The sequence below is a fragment of the Sceloporus undulatus genome, chromosome 4, assembly GCF_019175285.1.
Source record: "Sceloporus undulatus isolate JIND9_A2432 ecotype Alabama chromosome 4, SceUnd_v1.1, whole genome shotgun sequence".
Lineage (NCBI taxonomy): Eukaryota > Metazoa > Chordata > Lepidosauria > Squamata > Phrynosomatidae > Sceloporus > Sceloporus undulatus.
The window spans coordinates 194,719,105-194,733,810 of NC_056525.1; the positions used below are offsets into that span (position 1 = coordinate 194,719,105).

General features: G+C 38.3%; 2 protein-coding genes across 27 annotated transcripts in view; both read left to right on the plus strand.

The window, feature by feature from the left end:
- The window catches only part of SPIDR (scaffold protein involved in DNA repair), a 1,328,422-nt gene that overhangs the window by 732,640 nt on the left and 581,076 nt on the right, over positions 1-14,706 (plus strand). The gene's annotated exons all lie outside the window — the stretch shown is intronic.
- The window catches only part of DTNA (dystrobrevin alpha), a 287,062-nt gene that overhangs the window by 131,894 nt on the left and 140,462 nt on the right, over positions 1-14,706 (plus strand). For 3 of the 26 annotated variants that reach the window (XM_042463198.1, XM_042463197.1, XM_042463195.1), the window contains exon 2: positions 8,697-8,767. The exons of the other annotated variants lie outside the window; for them this stretch is intronic. The gene's annotated coding sequence lies outside the window, so the exon portion shown is untranslated. The remainder of the gene's footprint in view (positions 1-8,696; positions 8,768-14,706) is intronic. 26 annotated transcript variants of the gene reach the window in all.

Genomic DNA, 14,706 nt, shown 5'->3' on the forward strand with positions numbered 1-14,706 from the left:
TCTGTTTACACTGTTTACAAGTGCTTGTACCATGGGAAATGTCAATGGCATTGCAAGAAACAAACCTGGTACCTGTGCTAATTCTAGGAATTCAAGGCTAAAGAAACATTTAAGCAAACTTCCATTTCAGTCCACGTATGTTATTCATACTGCTGGCTTCTTAGTGTTTTGACTTTGTTGGGACAGTCCATAAATGTATGTGTTCCTTCCTCTTCTTTCTTCTCCTTATTTTGTGCACTCATTCTATCCTCTCTTCTATTGCTTGCAGTACTTATAGTCTGCCATTTTGTTTAAATGTGATAGTAGTGTAAAGGATTGCCTTTACACTACTAGGGCCTGCAAAACAATTTCTTTCTTCTAAATTTTGGTTTGAAAAAAATATCATTTTAATTAAGGTTAGGAAGGAAACCCTGGTTTGCCCAAACCCATGGTTAGTCTGACTGAAATATTGCCAGGGGCTATCATAAGACATAGAAAGGTGGATCAGTGTCCAAGAGGGGAGATGGGAACATTCAGTTGAGCTGGCAACCTGTTTCTTATTTCTGACTATGGCAGGGAAACTTGGAAACATGGCATCAGATTTGAACCACCATGAAAATTAAAATCAGTATCTGGATAAGATTAAAATGGATGATACGTTTACAACTTTGTGATAAATTATGGCATTTTATATGTGAATGATAACTTGGGCAACATTGCATGAAAATGCTGTTAAAAGAACTCCTGTTACTGAAACTACAGTGTTACCTTTATAATAATGAGGAATCTTATACCAGAAGCAATTAATCAATTTTTAAAGCAGTGATCAGATTATTATATTGCTATTCAAGGTCAAAATACAGTGCACCCACATCATATGTGGGCGCCTTTTACGTGACTTTCAGCTTATGCTGAATGCCCCATGCCATTTCCTGTATGGCATGTGCAACCATGGCGTGCCACATGCACGAGCCCCATTATTTTCAATGGGGCTTGAGCATAGGCGGAACTTGCATCGCACACCGGGGTCCAGAACGGATCCCTCGCGTAGGTAAGAGACCACTGTAGGTTCAAAAGTCATTCTGTTAAAATCAGCTTTAACAGAATGCACATACAAGAGTTCCACCAATTTAAAGAAGTAAATGGTTGCAAAGTGGGCATTAACTTTTTGGTATGTATTTTAGGAATGTGAAAATTTGCCCAGAAGCAAATGTTACACTACAGTCCTACTCTTCATGTAAAATCAACATATTAAATAGATACTGAATGATAGACTATTGTGTTTGTGCAGGTCTTAGGCCTAAAACACATGGGCCAAAAGAAGCAGCTACCAGCTGCTTGACACACAGCTTGCCAGCTTCCAGAAGCCTCTCTGGTGCTGCAATCCAGTCGTTTGGACTGGGTCAAAATGGAACCAATTAAATCTAGCTCCTGACAGCTTGGAATCATAGTGGCAGGTCACTTTGTGAGCAGGCTGTGGATCACCAGTGTGATCATGGCTGGAGCGGCCTCCGGCTGCATCTAATTGGCTGTCTGCTTCACCCCTGAGGTATTTTAGGTAAGAAGCAGGCACAGCTCCATCATGCCTAAGGTCATCCCTCCATCTCAGCTGCCATTACTTCGGAGTGAGAGAAGAAGAGGCAGGCACAGATCCATCCTGCCTCAGTTCAGAAGTAGATGATAGCCCTCCCCCCTCCATCTCAACTGCACTACCCAGTGGCCTGACAGTAGCAAAGGGAAAGAAGAGGGCATATCTGCTGGATGTACCATCCCCTTTTCTTTTTGCGCCTTCATTAGATTGTAAGCCCAAAAGCAGGGAGCTAGGTTTTTCGGTTAGTCTTTAACTTGTAAAGTGCCATGCACTGTGATGATACAATATCACCATCATCATCAACAACAACAGCAACTGCAGCAGCAGCAAGAATACTAATAATACTGTGCTAGCAAATGTGAGTGCACTGGTGATTTCCATGGAAGAAATGTAAAGCACATTCAGCAGTTGTTCATAGCACACGTTTGTTTGATTTTTTTGTATGTCATGTTTTAGACAGAGTATTAGTGGTAATTGAACCAGCCCAAAACTATCAATTAGCTGTTGGATAACCAGCAGTTATTCTTATCTCACTCGTGGTTTATTACTTTATTCAGTTAAAAAACACCAGTTGTATTCACGTTATTTTGTGATCTTAATTCAATGAAAAACAGTTATTTTCACAGGCTATTTTGTTATCTCTATCACTACATGATGGACTGTATAAATTCTTCATCAGAATCTCTCTAAAGGAGTGTTTCATGAATTGTCTCTTGGATTAGTTCACAATGTTTGTATGTGTATTGGGAAATACATTAATGGAGAAACTAAACACAGCCTTTCTAGTGCTTAGTCCCCAGATACTGTCAAAGAACAATTACCTTCATCTCAACCAACATGGCCAGCAGGACTGGGGATGAAGGGCATGGGGGAGTGCTCTAATAGAGGCCAAAAGGTTGGGAAACTCTGGCTGAAGTTTCATAATAACAGCTTAACAGATGGCACACAAATTGTTTCCTTTGATAGCTTATGATGAGGTTGATTTCCAAAGGTGTTTAAATGTATGCTCACTAGATTATCTGTGTCCTAGGTTTAGATTACCCATAATAAGATCAACTCTATACAGATATTAACCTTAAACTGAACTTTGAAGAGCTTTCCTTCAAAATCCATATGCGAGCATGTTGTCTGAATTTAGAAGGCCAGAGATGGAGCACGATGGACTGCATGTTTGTTGCCATGAAGAAGAAGAAGAAGAAATTGGCTAAACTGTTGGTCATGACTGAGATTTTTTTATATAACTTTTTTTCTAAGATTATCTGAGGTGGAGATGAGAAATCTGTTACTCTTCCGATATGGTTCAGCACCAGCTCCCATTTGCCCCAGATAAGATGGGCAAAGTCTAAGGATGATGGGAATTGCAGTCCAACAAATTCTGGTGAAACAAAGTTTCCCCACCCTACCCCCAATGTAAAGTCCATATCTTGCAACAATAACTCTGAGATTTTATGAGATTTGCTGTAGAATGAAGGTTAGCATGGAATAACAAATATTCTGAACAGTGAGTTCCCATCCAATCTCTCTTGTAAAACAAAGTGTGAGACAGAACTTGTATTCTTGTCATTTGAAGACAAAGGTGCCAATCTGTGTGATATGTTCCATCAAGGTCTAGAAGGGCAGAGTTTATTAGTTTTTCCAGGCATTTCCTATGTGTAAGCAGGGAGAACTAACAAGGTATAATCTCAAACCAGCATCAGGAGAAAGGGAAATATACCATAAAAATCAGGGGGACTGAAATTCCAGGGGAACTGGGAAGCAGTGGTCCTGACAGGATTTATAGGGCCCAGAACACGAATAAGTAAATAGGTTAGGCTTCCGGTTTCCCAAATATATACTGGAACTGGCACAGGGGCAAGGCAGTATCTGCTATACCATTTTAGATGTCACACTGTCACATATTTGTTTACAAATACCAATCAGAAAGCCATTTAAAATAACAAATAAAGGGGTTAAAAAGATAAAAACAAAGGGATTTAAAGAAGTAGTAAAGAAGTCTAAACTTTGTTTTCTTATTGACAATGTGTTAAAGCATTCCTTCCCCCCCCCCGGGGGGGGCAGGCAGATACATTATTATTATTATTAACCTTTATTTATGAAGCCCTGTAAATTTACACAGTGCTGTACATACAATCTTTTTAGTTAGATACTCACACACACAAATATTTCATATTTTACGTTTTACATTTTTCATTTTGAATTATTCATTGATTTCTGTGTTGTTGTTTGCTGTTTGAAGAATTTATGCCTCTAAGTGGTAATTATGCATTTTACATCTTCATACATCCTTTTAGAAAATAGTGTATATTGCCTTGGATTTCTTATGGGTAAGGGTGGTTTATGAATTTTATAAATAAATAAATTCTCCCATGAAATAAAAAAATTACAAGGCCTTTCATGGCTTGAGTGGAAAGGGGTGTGTGTGTCCTGTGTCACATATTTGTAGCAAGCCCAGAGAAATTATGATTGGACTTGCAGAAATGTAAATCAATTTCAGCTTGAGATACCATCAGTTCTTCAGTTGTTGTTTAGAGGAGCATGAGTTTTCAGATCCAGTTTATGTAATAAGATGAAACTGGTAAACATGTTAAGCAACCTTCACTCACAGACCTTTTTGTACAGTATTTGAACTTCAAATTAAAAGTGTGGATTAGATGTTCAGCATCGTTTTACAAGTATGATACAGTTGAGAATATTTTAAGGAAAGTTAAATTAGAAAAACAAGATGTTTCCAGTTATAATTCTACTTGTGATAAGAGATAAAAAGCAATGCAAAAGCAGATTAAATTTTTTATTTGTTCTCATACACATGCACCTACAAAAGCACCAAGTTTTTGTAATCTTCAAATTGTAGCTACATCTCCCGAGAATTTTTTAATAGTACTCATCATTTTTGACTACATTAGGTTTTTAGCAGATTGACTAATAAAGGAAGAAAACAAATATTTAAGTTTTAAACCTTAGTAGAAGCTGAAATATCACATGAGAATAGTTTATTTCTTTCAGTTAGATTGTGTTAATTTTTAATCCAGAGTATCAGACTGCTGTGTGTTTGCAAATGGAAAAAAATCCTAATAGCTTCCAAAGGCATTTCCCATATTCCTTAAAGAAGAAATTATTTGGATTATATCCATCCTTACCCCTTGCAGTGAAAAGGTTCAGTGAAATACAATACCTTACTTATCAGTAGCCTGCTTTTTTTTTTTTTTTGCACTCTCCTTATGTCTATCTTTTTCAGGGTCCATGGCATAATTAGATTTTATACTCCGATGAGCAGAAACCATCTCTGTTTATATGGCTGTGCTGGCATTTGGGGGAAAAAGGACAAAAATATGTTATCCCAATAGTACATGCTAAGGTGCAGAATTTTCCCAATAGAAGGAAATTCAACGGAAGGGTGTTTATAGACCCAAAGGATAGAAGACAGGCTTGTATACAGCTTGAAGGTATATATGGGGAGAGCTCAGACTCTTTGCTGTAGTACTCTAAAGTGATTTGCTTGCCAAAGGAAGATAGTGCAAAGGAAAGTCATGGTTGAACATTACAAAAATAAAAATAACGATCACAGATGATTTATATAACTTTAAAGTATACAATGAAGACATGAGAATAGTTAAAGTTTTTCCATACCTTGACTCCACTATTAAAATAGAGGCTATAGTCAAGAACTCAGAAGAAAACTAGGATTTGGAAGAGCAACTATGATGAAACTTGCCAAGATCTTTGTGTGAAATGATATATATATCTGAATATCAAAATCAGGATTTCCAGTTTCTATGTATGGTTGTGAAAGCTGGACAGTGAAGAAAGCTTATAGAAAAAGAATTAACTCATTTGAAATGTGGTGCTTCAGGAGAGTTCTGAGGATACCACAGATTGCCAGAGAGAAGAAATCAATGGATCCAAAAGCAAATCAAAGTTGAACTCTCCCTAAAAACCAAAACAGTTAAACAGAGATTATCATACTTTGGACCATACCATGAGAAGACATGATTTATTAGAAAAGACAATAACGCTTGGCAAAAAAGTATAAAGGAAAGAGGAAGACCACATTACAGGTGGATAGATTTAAGCAAAGAAGCCACAGCCCTGTGTTTAAAAGACCAGAACAGAATTGCTGATAACAGGACAGCTTGGAAGTTGTTCGTACATAAGTTGAAGTTGACTATACAGCAATTAGCAAGTGAAATGTTAACTACAACAAAATCCATTGTCTTCTTCATCAGACAAACATGTTAAATTACATTTTGTCTCAAAAGTTACTTCTGTTGTCAGTTAAGATGGTCTAGAGAATATCAATGCAGATAGAAGCAACCCTCCCTTCTTGACCATTTGGGGACCAGGGACAAAGGGCAATAGAAGACAGGTAATAAAATTTCAACTCCATTGGTGACAGAAAAGTAACTGTAGGCTTGTGACTAACATCATCACTTTTCAGCTTTGGCTGATGAAGAGGCCAGTGAAGCTTCAGAAGCTTGCATGATGTATTTTTTGCAGTTTGATTAGCCAATAAAGGTATAGTTGTTTTGTGGATTTTGGATTTTGTTGTATTTTGCTGCATGGTCAATGTTAGTTCCTACAGAAAGGCAGTGTGGGACCATATCTAAAGGTATTCATCCTCTGACTATTAATGCTTGTGCCTCATTGTTCAATGTTGTAAAAGAAGCAGAAGTTAGAGAGTAAAAGTCCTAGCACATTTTGATTAGTAGCTCTGATGGTTTCATTTGCCATCTGAGCTTAAGTACAAACCTGACAGTAGCTTGATTTTCCAGCAACAATATGTTGTTGCAAGGTATCCCTGTTTAAATGCAAAATGTAGTGGGGTTTTTGTGTGTGTTTTCTGGCATAGGAAGGGGGAGTTCAACACAGCTGTCTGCATTTCTGGACTCTCCTTTGCAGGAAAGTTATGAGGATTATCATGAAGAGTTCCTGCAGTTCAAAAATTACCGCTACAACACTGGTCACATTATTTCTGAGCCTCATTCCCTACACAGAAAATGAAACATTTATTTGTTTACTGGTGTTGTGTTTCTAAGCGATTACTGCATCTCTCAGAAAGAGTGTTTTCTCTCATATAAATATCCTCAGGAGTGGTAAGAGCATTATTACAGATTAGCATAGGTAAAACCTTGTAGTACAGCAAAACATCTTTGTAATTACAAGTGAAAGGGGCAGCTGAAGACAACTACCTGTAGTACAACTATTTTTGTTTCCAAAAATCACAAGCAGAATTATAACTGGACTCCTCAAATATAGAAAACAGTTAGCTACTGATAGTGTAGTATATTCCCCACTTACATTTTTGTTCATTCAAGGATTAGTTTGATACCTTAATGTCATCAGTCCCAGTAGTCTCTATAAAGGGATAATGTTATTCTGTATCAGATTTTATTTTATTGTAAATTGACTAACACGGTTTGTCTGCAGAATTCAGCAGATTTAAGATACAGATAACGTTTATTAAAATGAGTAACCCAAAAGACTACATAAGGCCATGCAGTTAATTTCCTCTCTTTGTAAAACAGCCTATAATTTCCAATTTTAAATTATCAGACGTGACTAAAGATATAGAAAAATGAGCTGACATAATGATGCATGAAATCTCCCTGGAGTGACAGTGCCACAGCTGTTGCAGGAAGTGAACAGAGATCTGCTATTTTATGACACATTTCTGCTGAAAATTTCAGCAAAGTAAAAGAATAAAAGTCCTGCACATCTGTAGATTTGTTAATATCTTGCTCCTCTATTAATGCATGAGTTTGACTTTTCAGTCCTGTGAAATAAATTTACACGGATATTTCTTTCAGTACCTCATGTATGTCTTCTAATAGGCTTGATGGCTTTATAATAATATGAATATTCCATCAATAATTCAACACTGGAAACTCTTTTCATTTCCAGAATTTTTAGTGTTAACTTTCCTTTTTAAAAGGAAATAATATAAAGCAGCTAACATTTTAAAGCAGCCTGAATAATCAGATCTCATTTCAGAGATGCCATGGTATAATAATGGAAGTGTTGAACAATATCATTATTACAGGGGTTAGCTGACCTGTTGTATATACTGTAACTGAATGAACAAAACTCTCTCCTTTGCATCCATCTTTCTCTCCTTCACACATACAGAAGCACACACACTAAGACTTTTAAAATCATTATTACAGTACAATTTGGGATAAACACACTAAAATTCATGGTGGATATGATATCTGACAATTGTGGAAGCCAAGTGTTTATATATACAGGTACTTATGTTTTTGTAGATTATTCATTTGGGAGGGTTCATGTTACAAAATGTTTTGTTTAGCAACCTTTTTATATTTTTAAATATTTTTAAATAAGTAATCTCATGGACTACATACTTAATGTAGAAGAGGGATTGTTTTCCAATTTAAACAGAAGGAGAGTATACTTTATAGTTATCTTCAGAATATAGAGCACTTGCACATAAAATTCTGTGAAAGTGTCATATTTATTTATTTGAGTTGACAGATTGTTGTCATAGCTTAAAATAATATATCAAAAAGCAGCAATAAAAGGGAAAATGTCTGTCACCAGGGCAAATGTAAATATGATTTAACATTTCAAGTGGAATAAGTGGCATGAATAAAGCAACAAATGTAGTGGTTATTTAGATTTATAACATGGCTTTTCCACCCTTATCAATCATTTAAAGTATAAATTATAAATCAATATATTTAAGACAAATAAAATGTACTTATATAGAAAATAGTGAAATAACTCTTGCCACATCCTCTTAAATTGGTTTACTTACATCTGTAATCTCCTTTGTTTCTGGATACAGAATTGCATTTGTAATAGAAATGAACAAGGGAAATAGTTGAATTTTGGCAAATTTTGTAAGACGATATGAGAACTGAGCCATAAATAGGTTGGGTATAAGACTTACACAAGCAGAACATCACACACACACACAAGTCTCTTTGTGGTCCCCTCTTCACCACTGCATCCCACTAAAGCCTCTCCAGGGTATTGGGAGAACTTTTTGTGCTGTAGTGGACTGTTGTAGAGCAAGGAATCATTCAGGCAGAAGCACCTTACATGGGTGGCCCTACCTCTGCAGTCATTGTATCCAACCCAATGTCTTTTTCATGCCTTTATTGTTCAGATGATATACTTCAAGAAGATACACTTGGCTGATTTCATGGATCACAACAGGACATAGAGACCATTTCTGATGTAAGTATCCAGTACTATAGATTCAAAATGGGAATCCTGGGAATCCAATATCACTTTTTTACTTGCAAGTTTCTTAGTGCCTTGAAGCCAGTGTCAGATGTCAGAATTTTCTGTGGTGATAAACCCAAAAGCTTGCTTTTGTTTTTCAGTTTGATCAGTATGTCATGCAGGAAAGCTGTGACCTGGTGCTTGTCACACTTTCACCAATGCAGTAAAACAGAGCATTTAAAATTATAGGTAATCTGCTTTAGATGTAACACTGAGTCTCAGATTGTCTCTTCCCCTTTAGCAAGTCCACAAGGAGGATTTTGTAAAACAATTTTGTTTGTCCTTTTAATTCACTGTGGCTTAAATTACTGGTGGTTTGAATTCAAAACTGTGGTTAACATTAGCTAACATTTTGGTTAACAAGCCAACTGAATAAACAATGGTTTGAAGTTGACTTGTTTCTCTGCCAAGTCTGGATGGAAGATCTGCTGATAGATCTCTAGATGATTTTTAGCAGTTTGGAAAGGATTTCTCATTCCCAATGTATAATAATAATTTGTGTGTATTGTGGCAGCCTTAACTCAGCAGGACATCATGCTAGATGCTTCAAAATTTGGTTGCCATCCAAGAAGGGGAGCTGGTTTCAAATTGAAAAGTCAAAATTCTAAGCAAAGAAAAGGGAGCTGTCATAACACATCATGAAATATTCTTTGTAAAGGAAAAGAAAACAAGAAAGTGTTCTCTGTGACTGTAAGATTCCTAGGCCTTAAGAAAGGCATGGAAACAGATGAGGACTCTCTGAGGTGATCCCCAAGGATTAAAAAAAATGGAGGCAGGAGAGCCACAGACCCCTTCAATTCCTTTGGTGGTGTTTGTTTCATACTCAGGCCGCACAGTGTACCATTCAGTTTGAAATGAAGACAAGGATATATGAGATATTGATGCTAACATTTCTAAGGCAGGAGAGGACTCTGAGATACTAGACTGAGTGCAGGTTTCTAGTTTAAAAAAACAAGTAGTTTTCACAACTATACTATAGTGAAACCACAGTCTGTTTAGGTTCAGTGATAAAAACAAACCATGATTAGTTAAAAACAGACATAAAGATTTTCAGCTTTGTTACTGCATTGGAGGAGAAGAGGGGAGTGACTAACAATCTTGAGGCTTCATATAATGTTAAATGAATGAGGCCAATAGATGTAGGTTTAAAGGTTTACAAGACAATCTTAGGCAGAGGCCCATTCTGACCCAGCATTAGGACTGGTTTGGTAGCTGACTTTGAAACAACACACCATGATGAGAAGATGAGTTACATCCAAGATTGCCGTTATTTATTTATTTTACTTGCAGGAAAAGCTTAAGTATGAAGGGGAAAAAATTAAAAGCCAGACTTTCCCCAGCATAACGATCTATTGTCTAAGACTGCAGAATTAATGTAATTTGACACTTCTTAAAAATACCATGGCTCAATGATATGGCATTCAGGATTTGTTGTTTTGTAAGATATTTAATCTCTCTTAGAGTGCACAGAAGCCACAACAAACTACAAAGCCCAGGATGCCATAGGATGGAGCTGTGTCAGTTAAAGCAGTGTCAAACTGCATTGATTTTGCAATGTGGCAACTGCCTTTTAGTTTCTCCAAGGAATTTGTTTGTTAAAGACGTACAATTCCTACCCAAATTAATCTACAAACATACACTTTCCTTGCTGAGCCACCTAATAAAAAGTTTTGGGATCTGTGGATTTCTAGATATGGAACAATGCTCATTAGAATTTATGTTACTAGAAAATGATACAATAGGAATTACCAGGATATAAACATATACCGATTGAAGGCTTTCCTAATTTCGGGTAGGTATGTTTTTAATATGCAACAAATAAAATGCTATATCTTATTCAAATAACTAAACAGTTTATCTTACTCACACAACTTTATAGCTGTATTGTAGCGTTCACTGTACATGAACTTTAGAAGCAGGAACAGCACAGCAATTTGTATTAGCAGCAATTCAGGGCCCAGACTCCAACTGGCTATTTATACTGAGCATGTCTTAGGTTGTTTTGACAGTCTTAAAATGTGCTTCCTTTTAAAAATTATTTTATGTCAATTACGCAGTAAGGTGTGTTTGCATGTGGGTGTTTTAAGGATATCTAGAGGAAAATATGGTCTTTTGCATAGTATCTTTGTGATCCCTTGTTTTGGAGATCAGTAACCAAATAAAAAAAGTTACTTTCCCTCCATCCCGATGTGACACTGGACTACAAAGAAGGATGGTATTTGCAGAGTCAAGGCAGCTGAAGAAGTGCTTCATGAGGCTTAAAGATTTGGGGTGACACGCGGAATTACTGAGTTGAAGTCAGCTGGAGGACCCACTTTCTTGGGCAGAGAAACACTGTGGGTTCAGCTAATCACTCTGTATTCAGACTGGGGAGAAATAGTGCAGTTGACTGTGGCCCTGACTGTTTTTCCCCTCTCATTTGCATTTTCTTTGCATTTTTCTCAGTCATCAACATTTCATGGATCAAGTTTACTTCTTTAGGTTCTACATGTCTGTTAGTATTATTTCACAACTTGGACAGAAGAACCCATGTTGTTGTTGTTGTTATTATTATTATTATTATTATTATGCTTAATCACTTGGAATCCAAGCGGATTACAACAAGATAAAACGAGATACATGTGATGGATCCTCTCCAGGGTGGCCCCACAATTCCAAATCTTTGGGCATCTGTCATTCACCTTGCCCCCTCAAGATGCTTCCCTGGTTTGGGTTCTTGAACACAAAATTATTACTATATGGACCAGTGGATTTGTTATTCACTGGGTTCACTGTGGTAAGCGTGACCAGAATCTACATGAAAACTTAGTAACAGCCAGCACTGTATAAGTTGAGAGCAGGTTTGGGGGCCAAAGTTATGGATTGTTATATAACCCATGTATAAGTCAAGGGTAAAACTTTGGGGCATGTAACAAAGGATGCAAAGGATGAAGGAAAGGAAATGATGCCAAAGCACTGCTATTTTCCTATCCAGGCATTCAGAAAGGCCAGAAGTGGCACCGCAGTGGAAAAAAATAGAGAATGATGATGCTTCTTTTAGGGGCAATACAGATGGGCACCTCCATGGCACCCATTTTTGCCCTCATAGGCACCTCGCCAACCCCACAGTGCAGCACCGATGCATGTCATAAAAAGAAGCCACCTAGAGCAGCTTCTTTTTGGGGGCGCCATAATGGCACTCGTGCATGTTGACGCCACCACTTCTGGCAAGCACTGTTTGGGCACATGAATGGCTGCGCATCATCGTCACATGCCCCATATGGGCAGGTCACCAGCAAAATGGTACATGGGCTCCGCTAAAAGGGCTGGACATGTATGGACGCCTAGCACTCCGGAGCCCTAAAATCGGCCCCAGGACGGCACTTTTGGCTGTCTGTATCAGGCCTTAGTTTCTTCCAGGATGGACTAAGCTCTTGCCTTTTGCCACTCTATTCAGAGAAGCAGATAGTTCCTTTCTTGATAAGAATTAAGGTACAGTACTTACAGTACTTATATTGAACCATGGATAAATCGACCCAGGTTTTTGGAGCCAATTTTTTTTATTACAATTTCTAGACTTATACATACGTATATACAGTAATGCAGCTTGACACCACTTTAACTGTCATGTCTAAATGCTTTGGAATCATGGGATTTGTAGTTTGTTGTGCTACCAGAGCTCTCTGACAGAGAAAACTAAACATCTCACAAAACTTCAAATCACAGAATTCCATGGCGTTGTCATGACAGTTAAAGTGGAGTCAACCTGGATTATTTCTGAAGTGCAGATGCAGGCGCAAAAAAGAATGAAGTAATATATCAATACACATTAATGCCTGAACTATTTAATCATTCATAGCTCCCTAAAATCCTAATCAGTTCTTCCCCTGACTGACTGCCTATTGCTATTACCACTTTATTTCTATGCCATCTTTACCCTGTCTCTCTCTGCAGTATTTTTCTTATCTCTCTTCTGTCTTAGGGCTTGTCTTCAATGGCCTACTCTGGATTGCCCCCGGAGTACTCTGGTCCCAAATTCTCACCATCAGCGGTGCTGTCTCTACAGTGATGACAGGCAGCTGCCTTCCCACATAATCTGTTCATTACTCAGGACTGCTGCTGAGTTCACAATGAGGTACCCAGCCACATTATTGACAGTGGGTACTTCATTCTGACCTCATAGTGACTCGAGTCCATAGTCATGGCATTGAGTGGTACACAAGGAATGCATGGGAAAGCAGCTGCCTTTCATTGGTGTGGAGAGAGCTGAAAACTTGGAGCAAAAAGTAAGGTTTTTAAATTCAAGATAAAGGGAGGAAAGGCCAAATCTGGTGCAGACATCATGAAGACAGTCTGCACCAAATTTGGGGTTTTGGCCCTGCATCATGTAAAGAGGATGCAGCGAGCCCTGGGATGGGGTGCGAGCCCTGGGCTGGGATAGGAGGAATTTGGAATAAATAACCCAAGTAAACAAGCCCATAGAGAAATCTCAGTTTTGTATCCTTTCTCCCCCATATGTCCCACTTCATAGCATTCTCCTGAGTTAGAATTGACTAGCACTAGCCAGGCTTGCCCAGCTCCCCCCTTTACACCCTGTACCTAGGAAAGCATATGCACTGGTGATGATAATAAACAGTTAAAATATTGGTCTTGTTCTGGAAAGATCTACCTTCATAGTGCTAGATGGCTCTTAAGTTGACTAGGGCGGGTTACAGACCACCCTCAAGCGGCTGTTTTCCTGCCGCCGCCATTCACTGCGGAGGGAAGTGGCCAGACCGCAAGGCTTCCTGGCGCAGCGATAAAGGAGCACTGAAATGGCTCTCCTTTTCAAAACGTGGAAGTGGCGCCGCGAGGGGCGAAGCATGCCCTCGCGGTGTCACTTCCACTGCAACACGTCTGGACACTATGCATCCAAGACGTCAAAATGGCGGCGACCATGTGGATGGGCGCTGCCATTTACGACGCGCTCCGCGCGTACTATGAAGAAGGGCCGTGAGGAAGGTAAGACCCTTCCTAACCCTAATACGGCCCTTCCTAACCCTAGTACGCACAGAGCGCGTACTTTATGGCGGTCTGTAACCCGCCTAGGTGGCCTTGAAGTAGTTACTAGATCTCAAAAGTTATGCATCTCGTAGGTTTGTTGTGAAACTACAATAGAACAATTCATGTACAGTACTGTAGGGTCATAGAGAACCGGAGAATTAATGGCGTGAAAAAATAATAAATGATGTACAGCTTAGGTAGCAGTGGGTGAATTTGGGTGCTCCATGTCACTTTTGTTTATGTTCAATTGTCTCTGTTCTACTTTATTTCTGCATTTATTTGGAGTTTAAAAAAAACCTCTACCCAAATTCACAATTTGAATAGGTATATAGAACATATTTCTAAACATTTTTTTCCAAAATACATATTTCTAAATGTATTTTCTCTCAAAAGCTACATTTTATATGCATTTGACATGGGATTTGCTGTAGTACATTTGGGAAGTGGCAGCCAATACCTCAGTTCTGATATTCACATCAGTTCAGGAAATTAATGTCAGTTCACTTCATATCATTGTTGTTGTTGTTGTTTTTCATTTGTATGCCACCTTTCCCCCTGAAGGGAACCAAGATGGCTCACAGATAAAAACTTTTTAAAAAAATTACAATAAAATGTAGGTTGTTCTGTGCCTTGAAGTCATTTCCAACTTATGGTGACCTTATCATGGGGTTTTCTTGGCAAGATTGGTTCAGAGGAGGTTTGCCATGACCTTCCCCTGAGGCTGAGAGCATGTGACTTGCCCAAGGTCACCCAGTGAGTTTCATGTTTGAGCAAAGAATTGAACTCTGGTCTCCAGAGTTGTAGTCCAGCTGGCTCTCTTCACTTCATACTGGAATTCACAAAAAAATGAATTCCTCAACTGTTCCTAA